The 14719-nt window shown below is 39.8% G+C and overlaps 1 long non-coding RNA gene across 1 annotated transcript; it reads left to right on the top strand.

Annotated features, from left to right (window-relative positions):
* The first annotated feature begins 6501 nt into the window (after nt 1–6501).
* On the top strand, nt 6502–13845 carry LOC107310701. The gene is made up of 3 exons (XR_001553692.2): nt 6502–6537; nt 9873–9977; nt 12470–13845. It is a non-coding gene; the product is annotated as an uncharacterized LOC107310701 (long non-coding RNA).
* The last annotated feature ends 874 nt before the right edge of the window (nt 13846–14719 follow it).

The following is a 14719-nucleotide window of genomic DNA, read 5'->3' as shown; positions in this document are numbered from 1 at the left end:
GTCTGTTGGAAAGAAGCAATCAAACACTCAGGTGTAGATAGTCCTGAGAAGTCCCTGTGAAGCACGGTCATGTCAATTTCATGTTCACAATGACCTTTACATCCTGCCCTCCTCTGAGAACTTCCTCCTCATTCTTGTTGCCTTTGAATGTGAACTATCAAACCCATTGGAAAACCTCTTCACCAAGAGGATGGCCTAGATCCTACTAGGGATGTGGGAGTTGCCAGGGAGCTAGGCCAAGTGGATGAAGAGGTGACATTTTCTACCGGGGATCACTGCTCAGCACAGAGCAGAAGGAGAGCTACACAGTGGCAAAAAATGGCTGTCAGCCATCTTCAGAGCTGATGGTGAGGCCTGATAGGGCAGCAAAGAAACATTTCCTCTCTGCTCCCAGAGAGATCCCCTGGTTTCCCACTGGAAAAGCAAGTTCAGGGAAAAAAAAAATAAAACAAATAAATAAATAAATTATATATATATATATATATATATATATATATATATTCAGTAAGTTTACTGTTTTCTCCTGAGCTGCATCTTGCACAAAAAGACAGGAGATTCACCATGCAGCCCGTGTGTGTCTGAGTCCATTTCCTTGTGCTTGGAGAGATTTATGTGCAAAGACAAGGTTCACACTTTCCATTGGATCCTGGGAGAGGGTGCTTCCAGGTAGGTAGCATTAGCCAGCAACATCTGTTTGGCAGTGCCCCTAAAGGGGGAAAACTCCACCAAAGTGATTGATGTAACTGCTTTTCCTTCCACAAGCACCCTGAGCACGAGGATCACAGAGGCCTGCTCTGTGATTATACAGCCCTGTCTCCCAGACTGACAGAAGACCTGAAGGTCAGAGATGTGCACAGGATCTGCCAACTGCTATCCAGAGCAGATACTGGCTACCAAACCTACTGCAGGAGAACCTCACTTTGGAGACTTGGGATCCTTTTAATTGGAGCTGACAAAAACTCGTGAGCAAGACCAAAACCTTACAGTGAGTAAGGCTGTGGGTACTTTGATGTTTGTGTCCATCCTGTTCAACTGAGTCAGGATCCAGATGCAAAAAATTCTCCATTCCTCCAAGTAACAGGATAGCACAAACCCTCGTTTTTCTGCTCTCTCTCCCTGCGTCAGTTTGTTGTACACTTTGTTCTCTGCTTCCAGCTTTCACTTCTTATTTTCAAAAGATCTTGAGGTTGACTTAGGACCTACTTGAGTCATATCACCACCATGATATCACCACCCTGATTCACACTGTTCAGCTGTCCTCTGCTAAGAGAACACAGCTTACAAAGCCTCGGATGAATCAAATAAACAGAGAACATTCTTTATGAAAGAGGTTTCAAATGAGATTTCAAAGACAGATTTAATGCAGTGTGACTAGTGCTTGGGCATGTGACAACGTCTTCCTCTTAACAAAGCATATTTTTTTTGCTCAAAAATAATGTGATGATGATACAAATGATTAATCTGTATTTCCCCCTGCCTTGACCTTGGATCTCTTGGTAGTTCCCATGAAATATACAGATATAATCTACTCCAGTAGCATTTTGGTGTCTTAGAAAAAGAAAGAAAAAAAAAAACCAAACAACAAACCAAACCAAAAAAGCTCTCCTCCCTCCCCCCCAAACCCATCAAACCCACCACCACACTATAGCTACAGAACCCCTAAAGAAATACCTGCCTACAATAGAGCCGTTTCATTATTTCATATAAACTTAGCCAAGGCTGGCTCTGGATACACTGCAGGTGAGGACTAAAATAAATACACTGAACTCTTAAGACACAAATGGCTAAAACCCCATAGCAGGAAAGAAGGTTTAAAAAAAAAGTAGGCATGCCTTCTTCTGATGGGTTACTTAGAGCAAATCTCACCTATGTGCACACATTTCATTTGTATTCCAGTCCTCAGTTTGGCTCCTTCATTGAGAATGACCTGTTTTGTCTTAATTTTATCCCTCCCTGAAATGAGTGGTTTGTGTAAGAGCTACACAGCACAGCTGCTTGGACTATGCATAGGCCAGTTTACATTAGGCCGGTTTTTCTTGAGAAAGTCATAGTTTAAACAAATGGTTATGTCTATTTTAATCATTTTTGTCTTCTTTTGAAGTGTTTTTTCAAACATTAGCTTTTTTCCCTTCAAAATCATGTTTAGTTTTACAAATTGGTCTGCTCTGTCATGTCCCCTTTAAACACAGCTGTTACTACAGTGTAAACATAGGTTTTAAAATGTAGATAAACAGTTACAAGAAAGAGGGCTTCAAGTGTTTTTAACACATGGTCAGTTCTTGCTTACTTGCTTTTCCTTAGTTTAAAATTAGAATTCATAATACACGCTGTATTTCACAGATGTCAGCCCTTCAATAATAACACTTACATAGTGCTTTACATTTTCAAAGTGATGAACAGACAGACACCAAGTCATAATCCTCCAAATGCCCCTGTGAAAGAAGAGAGCATTATTTTATAGGTGGCAAAATGGAGTTACTCTGGTTACAGTAGGAAACATTTGCAACATTTTCCTACCATTGCAAACAGTCACAGTCCTGTCAGCATAAGAGCTGCTGGAGTCCCACTAGCGCTGCAATTACTGTATAGTACTTCTTTATGTAGCAGCAGCCTCTCTGAGCACAAGGCAGAACGCAGGGCTTGCTCACTGTAACAAAACAGTTGGTCCCTGTTAAAAAAAAAAAAAAAAAAAAAAAAAAAGAAAGAAAGAAAGAAAAAAAAGAAATAATCATGGAAAATCAAAATCAGTGGTGAAATTCCAAGTGTGAATGTATTGGTAGACCCCACGCTGCCACAAGAGACCGGTCAAAAAGGGAAATCAAGTAACATGTTCAAGGCCGTCACAAAGGGTCTCAGTCATGGGAGTTCAAGCCAAGACTTAAAAGTTCTTTTGCTGAGTCCATAGGCACCAGTCCTCACCAGGCAACACCACCTGTCTGTAACAGAGTTATTCTCTTCCCTTTTTGAAAATGTCATTATTCTCAGCAGCAAATCTCACTGGGACTTTACCACCCTGTTAAAGGAGCATCAGTCATGCAACAACAGAGTGTGCGTGATTTTAATGCGGATTCTTCTGTGAATGAGAGAAAGGTCACGGGGATCGTAAATCTGAAGGGAATATTTTCCTTTTAATGAACTAAGAATGACTTCAAACTTAGGAAGCACTAAAATAATGTGAGATTATGAATGAATTTACCAAAAGTAAAGTATATGGTATTCGTGCCACATTTATATCAGACAAGTGGGAATGCATACAAAGCCATTAGAAGTCTAGCATAAAATATTACGCCATTCATTTTTCTACATTTTCTACCAGACTGCACACTGGTTTCCCTAGATGAAATTACACAAGTGCTTTCATCCCAAAAACTCATTTTCAGATACTCAGAACTATGTTAAAACATAAGCTTTTTGGAATGCGTGTTTCCAGCACTGGACTGAGCTGCTTCAATCAAAATTGGATAGGCCTTTTGAGAAAACGGGGAGTGAAATACTGTGTTAGGGGCACTGTAAAAACTACTTGCAGTTTTTTAAACCGAGACCAGTTGCTTCATAGGAAACACTTAGTGCTTCTAATTTGCCGTGAATGGTAGAACTCAGCATCACGTGTCCTTTGTAGGAGTTAGGTACGCAGGTTCCTCCTGAGGCCATGGTCTTTCTATTGTACATTAGTTCCTTTGAGAAAACTGGTTCAGAACAGACAGAGTTCAGGCCAGTATGTTTGCAGGTGCACAGTAGATTTCGTCACACAATGGGCTATTGATGTAGGAACAAGGATTTTTGTATGGTGTGAGGTGATGAAACTGGGAAAGACACAGAGGATTAAGACTTATTTCACTTTAACCACCAATAAAACAAAATAAAATAAAATCCCTAAACTCAGACCATCTGCGGTCATTGCTAAGAGACAGAACACCACAAAAATTTTGACTAACATAAGATGGTACCTCTGAGGAAGAGGTGAATCGCTCCTTAGAAGTGCCCTTGACAAAGAATTACCTTCTATCAGCTAAAATGTTTGACATAAACCCTCATTTAATATCAAACCCTCATCAGAAAAATAAAAGAAACCTAATTTCTTCACACACCCTGCATTGCCCATAGCACACCTTTTGTTATGGCTACCTATGGTGTGTGATGTGGAAGGAAGAAAAATGTAGGTTAACTTTGCACATAATACAAAGTTCACATAACAGCAGTTTTCTGATATTCTATGCCAGCATATTAGCTGAAGGGAAATTTCTATTCTGTATCTACTCTGCTGTTAGATTATTTATATTAGGATGTGAGTAGGCAGAAGAAGACTTACACTTTTATTTGATGGATGCTTTTGAAACAATGCTGTACCTCCCTTTCTTCTGTATGATATGCAAAAAAAAAAAAAACAAAAACCACAACACATCGCTTCACGAAAGACTGTTTTAAAGGAGAGAATCCCCAGTGAAGGGGAAAGAAAAAGATCGTGACTGAGATTTTTGCATGTATCCCATTTTCTTTTCCTTGGGAACAGAATGTGAGATGGACAGTGAAGAAACATGATGAGGAAAGAACCAGTTAGTTCCTCAGTGTCCTGTTTTCAAGGCTAAAATTTTATTAACACTTTCAGAGAAAGGCCCCCTTTAAAAGAGAGAGGCTAGCGATCCTCAGGACCTTTGTTTGTGGGGCCACAATGGCACTCCTGAAGTGACTGCTGCCATTTTGGACTAATGGACACACATCATACAGGGAAACACCTGCTGTTTCCCCAATTCCCATCCCCACTATGGCCATTCTTTAATGCAGGGTCATTCTTTTTCAGTTTGTAGTAGAAACACACGTGTCACACACCTTCTGTACTGTCACATAAACAGCTCATCTGTGCACCAGGCTACACAGACACTTTGGTAAAGAATAAGGCAAGAAATTTCATGTGTTAAGTTATACACCAGAGGGAGTCCCTTGAATGTAGTACAAACATCCTGATACTACCAAAGAAAAGTTAATTTAAAGAAATGACAGGACTCATGAACTGCAGTTCATAGTTCTCTCTATGGCTCCTCCTGTCTGCAAAAGTTCATGACCATCCAGTATCATTTACACTGTATGTTTTATAGGCAGCCAAGTTCAGGATCTGTTGAAAGTGAAATTGCTCCTTATATGTATATATATGTACATATATATATATGTATGTATGTATATTTCCAAGATGGATCCTTAGCTATTTCTCACTGAGAAAAACATATGAAACGGTTTTATTGTAGTCAGTATTAGATACTAGGTTTCAACTAGGCTGGTATGGAACAAACACACTTCTCACATTTATAACTCTTTTCAGACAATAACCAAGCCATTCAGCCCTACATGGTGTGTTCAGTGATGGAGAGCCCTACTATTCTCCCAGTTCACCCCTTACAGTGGACAGTGAGTTTTAACATCAACCCATTTGCTGAAAGGAACCTGTTAAATAATTCATCTGTTTCCATCCATTACAATTCCTTTACCCCTGCCCCTGGTTCTTCCTCTCTACCTTTTCGTTTGTATGCTAGTAATTAATGTTAAGCTCTTCCCAGAAAGGATATTCAGGAACCTGCCATATGTTTAATGACTTAGGAGTTTACTTCAAATCTAGGCTTGGAATCATCACGGAGATGCAGTGGGTCAAATGAAGTTCCTAATGACAGGTACTCTTTTTCACTTTTTTAAAGCAACAGAGTGAACCTTGATTTGTCTTCTTCATTTCATTGGGTCCTTTATAATAGGTCACATTATGCAGCTGATTATTTTTTTTTCTCCCAGTAACACAGTGCCAAAAAGGCAGTGTCCTCATTGGAGGCAACTCTGTTAATTAGAGGAAAAGCTTGTATTGTGTGAACATTTGATAACTGACTGTGGGCTGAGCCACTGCTGCTCTTTGTCTGAGAAATTCTGAGTCCATTAGGCTGATAGCCACTGTTCTTCTGAGGAAACTACAGCCCTTGTGGCCCTTCCTGTTTCCTTTCAACATTCTTAATGTGATAGTGGAAGAGGATATCCTAAGGTCAGACATTAAAATGTAAAGTTGTGAGGTGATGATTAAATGGGAACACAGTGAAAACTTCACTCTTCATTATTTTAATATACTCCAGCCTGTGCTGATATAATCAATTCCAGCAGATATTTAAGGTAGTTACAGAAATGATGAAAAGAAAGGGTTTCCATTTATTATCTTAATTATATTATGTGTGTTATTTTCATTTTTTTTTTTCTTTTCTCAGAAACGAGCATTAAATGTTAAGGTCTATGTCCGACAAATGCATTTTAAGACAGTAACATATTTTCAGGTCTTTGTTGCTCTTTTATCTTTCAAGGTATAATGCCTGTTACAAAGTGTTACAGCAGTGACTACTTCAATTAAGATTCATAAATATTCTCCATCATAACCTTCTTTTGGCCTAAAATTGTCCTTTCTCAGTCATTGCCTGATAGCAACTGCTTTCTAAGGTTGGAGAATGTTCACTTTGGCTTTATTTTTTTTCCTTGCGGTAACAGAGGAGAAAAAGAAGCAACACTTTTCCTGAGGTAAGTGGTTTTCTGAACACAGCTGTAACAAAAACATCTGAAATACTTATCTTGATTCTCAGTGACCATTTGACATCTTTCCATAAACTGACTGTAGTTGGTTTCTTCTTCAGACATATCAAGCTTCTGCTACAGCCTCCAGGCGTGCAGGTAGATGTGTGGGTAAATGTGAGCTACTGGCTTGCAGGAAGGTTATGACTCAGCAATGGGAGAGCCCAGCAGAACTGTTGATGTGCTTGAAAAGAGAAAGACACACTGTGATACCTTTTTAAAATGGTACGTAGCTAAAGGGCAAATCCAGCTCCCAGGCAAAGAAAGTAATGCGCACTCATTTCAAAAGCATATAGTAAAGTGCTGTGCCCTACATGATTCCTCTTTTCCTTTGGGAACAAAATTGTCAAATATGTAATTATTTAGGGTTGGGTTTTTTGTTTGTTTTGTTTTGGTTTTGATTGCTTTTGTTTTTAAATAACAGAGATTCGCAAATACAGAGAACAAGCAGCTAAGTTAATGCATTACTGTTAGAAACTCCACTTTTGCATCTCCAGACATTTTTGTCATTTTAACTGTTTGACTGTAGCAAAGCATCAGTCTGGGCCTTTTCTCCCCATTTAATTTTAGACTGGGTATAGGCTGAGTACAATAACTAAATTAAAAAGTCACACGATTTCCTTTCTGCTGACTGAACGGATGCGTCTGCATAGCTCTAATGAGGGACGAGTTAGCTGAAGAACAGAGGGCTTGCACTCCAAGCACATCAAAGCCTTTCAAGGCTTGTACAGCTATGTGCAAAAAATGCAAGCCCATGTGAAATTACAACTTCAGTGATGTATTTGGATGAGTTATGATCCTCTCCTATCGCACATTGGGTCTTCATCTGGAAGGAAAGTAAGATGGAAGTGGATGGAAAAAGCTTAGACAGTGAAGATGTGCTAATATCAGGCACATCAGTAAAAGCTTTGAGACTGGCCTCTAAGTTGTTACACCTGGCTTTTCCAATTCATGTCCAGCACTTATTTGGAGCATGAGCTCACTGTGGGCTTATGCAAGAGGTCATGAATTTGTTCAGTTTTAACGCTGAGACTGGGATTTTTGCTTTTCCTTTCTCTCCATCCTTCAGAACTGCTAGGGCTGTCGCTACATCACCTCGAGGAAAGGGAGCGGACTCAAGGCATTTTGAAGAGACATAAGGGATAGCTGTTGGACTGTGCTGACCTCTTTCATGTCCCATTACATAGAGTCAAAAGCTTGCAACACTTCCCAGGAAGCATTCGGCAATTTGCAGGAATGAATTCTCAGGATCTAGGTCACCTAATGAATTTTAACGGAACAGAATCACGTTATGAATGGAAAGCACCAAATAGCAGATACTTTTCTTTATTTAAACTGCCTGCCCATAATTTCTGAAGTACAATTGACTTCTTTCAGCCCCAGTGCTGTTGCAAAATTGTGTGGGGATGACAGAAGGATTTGGATAGTTGAATGTGCAATTCTACTCCAAAAACTAGCTTCAAAATGGCATTATGTATTAATGATTCCCAGAACAAATTTGCTCAGTTCACAAGTGAAAAGCCGAGGGGTTTTATAACTGCCAGCTCTGCAAATTCCCCCTGGGATGTGAAGGTCAAGCTTGCGCTATTTCCTTCTCACACATCATCATCACCGTCATCGTCAGCAATAAAGATTATGAAGACCAAATTGTGCCTCAGTTACATCTAGGCAAGCTCTGATACGTTTCAGGGGGTTGCATGGATGTAAGGAATACCATGCAGGCAACCTCACCTATACAGAATGTGAAGGCTTCTAAACACGTTCCCAGACGTACCTCCCCATGGAGATACTAAGACAGGGCTGGGTAGGAAAGATACCTGTGCAAAATTTCAGGATCAGATTCCACATGACTTCTAAGTCTTTCCATTACACAAGCCCAGTGATGCAAGTGAGAAGGCAGGTGGTTTTGTGTGCTTCGAGTCTATGTTCAGGGACATTTTCAGTTGTGTAGTGACTGTCTTTTTATTGGCTTATTCCATTTTTTTCTGTCCACATGTGTCAAACTGTGCTTGGGAATACTTCACTGGAGCAAACCAGGAAGAGATGAAAGAGAACTACATCATATATTTGTGAAACCATAAGCTTTATGATGTCCAATTTTCTTACATTACTTTTTGAGTGAAGGATATTGAGATCCATTTTCCAAGCAGTGCAATGCACAGCCTACTAAACTCTTCATGAAACATTGCTTTTGCAGGACTGCAGAATTAAGACTGAATGATTCAGTGGCATCATCAGCCCCATGTCCTGCAGAAGATGCCCGCAGGGAACTGGAAGGCTGCTGAAATCCTTGCAGCTGTGACCCCTTTCTCTTTGCATTCCTCTGTCACCTGCTCTCTCTCTAACATGCCCTTGGCGCTGATGCTCCCACTGAGTTTCTTGATCTGGAACTACTCTGTCCCAGGCCATTCAGATCTCCTTTACTTCTAATGTAGCCCTTTTGTATGAAGAGATTGAAGTAGGCATTTCATTTTCATACCAAAAATGCAATGTCATTCCAAGCTTTATTCTCATACATCAAGCTTCTATGTACATGAACTAAACGGACATTTTTGAACAGATATCTTGCTGGGCTACTTTGGATCAAATTACTCTGTGCATGTGATGAAACACCAAAACAATTATCATGAATCATACATTACAGTGGGAGCACATAGCCTCTGCTTGGAAAAAAATGGTGCTAAACAGACAAGCCAAAGGCTGTGGGCACAAAGAGGTGATAAGACCTACTATGCACTTTCCCCCAAGCTGCAAATAAAATACTGTGAAAGTCAAGCTTTACTTCTGTACTACCATCCCCATTCCTAAAGATACGAATCAGGCATTTCTTTCCATATTACAGCATTTTTGCATATAGATCTCATTTTTGCCTTGATATGAATGAAAAAAAAATGAAGCATTTTAAGTTTTGGACATGATTGTTTCATATACTCTTAGTCACAAAGAAGTACATTAGGTTTACATGTGCCATTAACACACTATTATATAATAATAATAAAAATTCATAGCTCATGGAAGTCCATACATTGCTAATAATTTCTACATGGCAGACAGCAAGCCCATGGAAGGGTAATAAATGCTTTTTGTAGTTTTTGACCACCAAAATCACTTTGGGTTCTATACTGCTGGGGACGGAGAGGATATTTTCCAGCTTCTTCAAATTTATTTTTGAGCATTGTGCTTCCTTGATGACTCTGAAATAACCAGCCAGGCCTCCTAGGAAGCTGATTCAGAAACAGCATGAATTAGTTACACGTGGGTAATAAGACTTACCTTGCTGACAGGGAAGGAAAATGTACAGGACCGTAAGGCGGTATCGCTGACATGCCACAAGGACCAAAGAGCAGATTTCAAGAGGGAAGTCAAGAAGCAGGATGAAAAATGTAAAGGTATATGCCATGTACCCCTCAAAACCTCTTGTTAATAGTTTTTCCTGCAACTAACTTGACACTTGCTCTCAACAGATATCCACTTACAACAGTTTATAGTCAGGTAACTTACAGCACCATATTTCAATCTCATGCTTAATCTTGCACAAGGAAATATGATAAGCAATTGCTCTAAGACATCATAGAAATTCCCTTTGGAGTAAATTAAGTGACCTGCTAGTTGCTTCTAATGTGACAATAGCCATTTCTTTAACAATAGTTAAAAAAACAAAGGCAACCCCTCCTCAGTAAGACTCAAATGTCTATGGAAGCTCCTATTTTTTACTTCTAGCCTTTAATGTTATGCCCAGATAAGTTGTCTGTTATCATTTACTTATACAGTAGGTTTCACTGTTACCCTGTAATAAAAGCATCTAGTAATTGCTAACATTGAATACCTAATAACTTTTGGAACATTATTCTGGTTTAAGATTGTATACCTAAGAACTGCTCTAACAAGTAAAATTGTCTGATTACTGCCATTAATAAAAGGGAAAATGAAATTGCAGAAGTCCTGGATTCCCTAGTATGTTGTAGGAAATCGCCTACCTTTGCACTGTTTCTGAGACTCTGATACCACTGTAATGAGCCTCCAAAGGTGCTGGGAACATACAGGCCAGATCCAGCCCATCAGAACAGCCAGATCATTCCACAGCTCCATCACACTCACAGTCTATACTCTTTTTGAGGGATGTGGTTCTGGATGAGCTGTCACAGCAACCTGCAGCTGCTGCCTCTGGCATTTCTTGCTACATGACCAGATATGCACCCCTCAGCTCCTGTTTCTAAAAAAAAGTCCATGTACAAAATGATATTCTTGTATCCTCCTCAGATTTTCATCTACTCTGACTAATCAGGCTTCATTCTGAATGACTGTTTTCTGCTGCTTTTTTTTTCCTGCATCTCCATTCCTTTTCTAGTGAAAAGGAACACAAATTTCTCTGGGTTTTATATCAGTTGTTTCACAGACCATGTACAGCTACTTTCTGCATCTCTTTTGGTCTGTGACCAAGCTGGTCCGTAGCAATGTTCAGTCTAATTAGGGGTTGTAGACAATACCTTGGTTGTTGTATTCATCTAAAACTGTAACTGGAATTCTTCCCAGTTTACAAGAAGATCTGTAACTTAAATGGAGAACTGAACCATCTTTTATTCAAACTATTTTGTGGATTTCATGTTTCTGTACTTAGAGTTCCTAACAAATCAGCAAATTACTCAGCTTTTATTGGTGGTTGATACTGAGAAGTCTGAAATTAACCAATGTATTCATGTGTCCATATGTGCACATATGTGCATATTTATACTTCCCACTTCTCCCCAAAACTACTTTTTTTACCTTCTACTGGAGGACTCCTTACTCTTTTCTCTGTGGGTGTGAGTATGGCTGTGGAGAGATGCTCTGGTCTCTGGTAAGGAAGGAAGGAGAGCAAGGACAGACAAGAAAAGAACCAACCTGCTCTTGTCTGCTTCCTGTCCATACCTACATCCTTCCCATTGTGTGGCTGATGTCAGGCAGTCTACAGGCCCATGGCTCCTTCTTAGCATAGCTCCAGCATTGCTGGGCAAGGGGACTCTCATTTGGAGGAGCTCAGACTGCTCCACATGTTGTGGACATGCTCCTGCAAGTGACAGAGAAGCCAATTGCTCTCACTGTCTGCATGGGATGAGTTCTGATCCCAGTTGCCCATCTGCTGGGATGGCTTGCAGAGCCTCCTCTGTGGTGCTGCTCTTCTTCTCTTCCTGTGGGTTTTCTATGAGCTCCTTACACAAAAGGAGACATCATGGAATCTCTGACCCCAACACAATTAGTCCTGGGGGTCAAGGGGCTGCCAACTGGCATCTTATTTGTCTTGTTTTCCTTGTTAGAATCCCTGGCCGAGGCAGGAAAGGAGGGGTTCTATAAGCAAAACATAAAAGCAATTGTTTTCTGGGCAATGAACAGATCAGGTGAAGGCTGTTTCCTTTCTCCCATCTGCTGCATTGTAGACCCTTTTAGTCAGAACAAGGGACTATACAAAAGCCAGGGGCCAGCTACTTGGTCTGGTATTGTGTAGATCTAATTCTTTAATCCCATGCCATTCTTACTAAGTGATCAGTGACTGATTGAAATGAAAAATCCCAAAGCATTTATTTTAAAAGTGCAAAATTAGAATAACCTGAACCATGCCTAATTAAAAAGAGGTGGCTATACCTTCAACAACAAGTGGATCAAATTGAGCTAGTTGTAGGATTGACATGTCTCCAGTGTCATCAACAACAAGAACTGAGCACTAATTGCCTGACACTGTTGAATACCTCATCAGCCATGACTTAGGGCTCTCCCTATGCATGACTGCAAAAAAGCAAGCCTTTCTTTATGCTTATCCTGGTTTTGTGTTTTTTAGCGGACCTGTTTTTCCAGTGCTAATGGAGTTAATGTACTTTATTGCTACTCTTTTGCAAACTACTTGTAGCGAAGCACTCTGAGGAAGCTTTCACAAAGTCTGGATTCGCTAATTGGAAAAAGAGACAAATCTGAACGGCACCATGTTTCCCCATGTCATCGCAGAGCAGCTGATACTGTTCAAAAGACCACAAGGAATGGTGGTGACATACTTCATTTTCAGAACTCTCAGAAGAAGGAAGAAAACAGGAAGATTCTAATAAAAATGCTAAGTACAATAAATTATCTTGCCAACAAGAACTTGTCCCATGAAGCCACTATTAAGAACAAGGTGTAAATATGAAGAATGTGACCGCAACTTTTTCAACTACTTTTCCTGAAGTCAAAATGTGATCATGGGGTTTCTCAATGGTGGAGAAAGACAAATCAAATTCACAGATTCTGTTGTGCTGCTGAAGTAGTAAAGGGTATTTCTAGGAGTTTTCTAGCAAGGTGGCATGTTACGATAAATAGAATACAACTTTTCCAATGAAAGGTAGTTATATATGTAGTATGTATGTAACAGGAATGCTTGCAAAGAGCTTGCTGCAAGACAGCCTGTGCACTGTCAGAGATGTTGTATCTGCAACTAGAGTAATCTCCAGTTCTGAAAACTGACAGCTATTCTGGATCATGCTATGCTGCCTTTTCTTGGCAATCTGTATTCAGTAAGAAGAACAACTACTCATGAATACCTGTTTTAATGGGCAATCTATGACCTTGCCTACTCTAAAGCATGCAGTATAATGCTGTGAAATGAGCTCAGCTAGCTCGTATGGCAACTCATATGGGAAAATGCAAAGGAACTGGTGATGTCAGAATTTAGAAAGTCTTAAATATTGAGTAGAAAATGCATGGGGAAAAAAGTAAAACAAAAAACTACTTACTTCAGTCTATGCACCAGATTAAAGGTACACATTATTATAGGTACAAACCTAGGAGAAAGTCGAGGGTGAAATGACTGAGGTTTTGAATGTGAGTAAAACTTTCAGGAAGACATCAAGAGCTACAGAGGAATCCAAACATCCAAACAGAGAAAAGAATTTGTATGGACTCATCAACTCTGAAATAATACGTTTTAATAAATATAATCCATGATGTGGACACTCCGTCCGTAAAAGAAATAAGTATTCAAGGAGATGTGGTTCCTATTTCAATCAAAATCAATTGATTTTTCTACTTCCCATTTTAAAACTTAATAGAAACATCCCAAAAGACAATCAAAGATAATGCAGATAACTTCAAAGTTTGTGTTCTTTAGAAGCTAAGTTTCAGGGAAACCAAAGCTGAATGAAAGAAAAACAAGGAGTTAAAACTTAAATCACAAATGACATTAGATCTTTGCAATTAGAACTCTTGCAAGGTTATCTGTGGAAAAAAAAATAATAAAAAAAAAAAGAGGGTGATTTTGATTTTCACTTTCCAGGAAAGTGGAAATGTGAAATGTGAAATAAGAAATGTGAAAAAGAAAGCCACAACAGTTAATGGCAAGTGCACTGGATCTGTAAAGTGCTATCTTTTTACCAGGACGTTATCTGTCACATGAGTGGATCTGTGAGTACAAGCTTTACTTTTATGTGCAATAAGTCTATTGATTTGTACCGTTTCTTCAGCTTGCACAATTGTTCTGCATCAAAGAAAATACATCCCCTTCCAGTCGTGCAGTAACTGCAGCCAGCACCTCTCTCATTCCAATCACATACCTTTTTTTTTTTAGGCAATATATTACATACAATGAAACCATTGTACTTTTCTTTCCTGCCAAATGTGATACAGCTTACATGAGACAAAAGAGCAGAATGGTTCCTTTTAATAGATCTTGAACCTCCAAGTAAATATATAGAAGTTGCTCAAGCGCTAACCTCTGAAAACTGAACCCTGCAGATTTGATTGTAACAACTCAAACAAACGCAGCTCTTCAGGGCTTGCCCAGCGGTAATTGCAATAAACAACATACAAGAGCTCCCAAATATTGCTCAACCAAGCAGGGTGTTGGCTGCCTGCCAGCTGCCTGATGGCCACTTCTGACCCGCACGCGGCGGCGCAGTGAGGTAGATGGTGGCAGTCTAAGGGACCGTGGTGACTCTGCTCTGATGGCTCTGGAGGTCACCTGAGGAGCAGAGGGGAGCCTCTGGGTTAACTTGTGGACATCTGTGGATCACATTTGACTTCTGCACCTCCCCTGGTGTTTAGGCAAAAAGAGTCAAGGAGTGATACGCACATACATAAGCCAAAATAAACAAGGCTAACAGCACTTCCCATTCAGAGTAGTGCTACCAGT

This window comes from Coturnix japonica, chromosome 1, assembly GCF_001577835.2.
Source record: "Coturnix japonica isolate 7356 chromosome 1, Coturnix japonica 2.1, whole genome shotgun sequence".
NCBI classification, from domain to species: domain Eukaryota; kingdom Metazoa; phylum Chordata; class Aves; order Galliformes; family Phasianidae; genus Coturnix; species Coturnix japonica.
The sequence above is the reverse complement of the archived record's forward strand: the minus strand, read 5'-3'. Positions and strand labels throughout refer to the sequence as shown.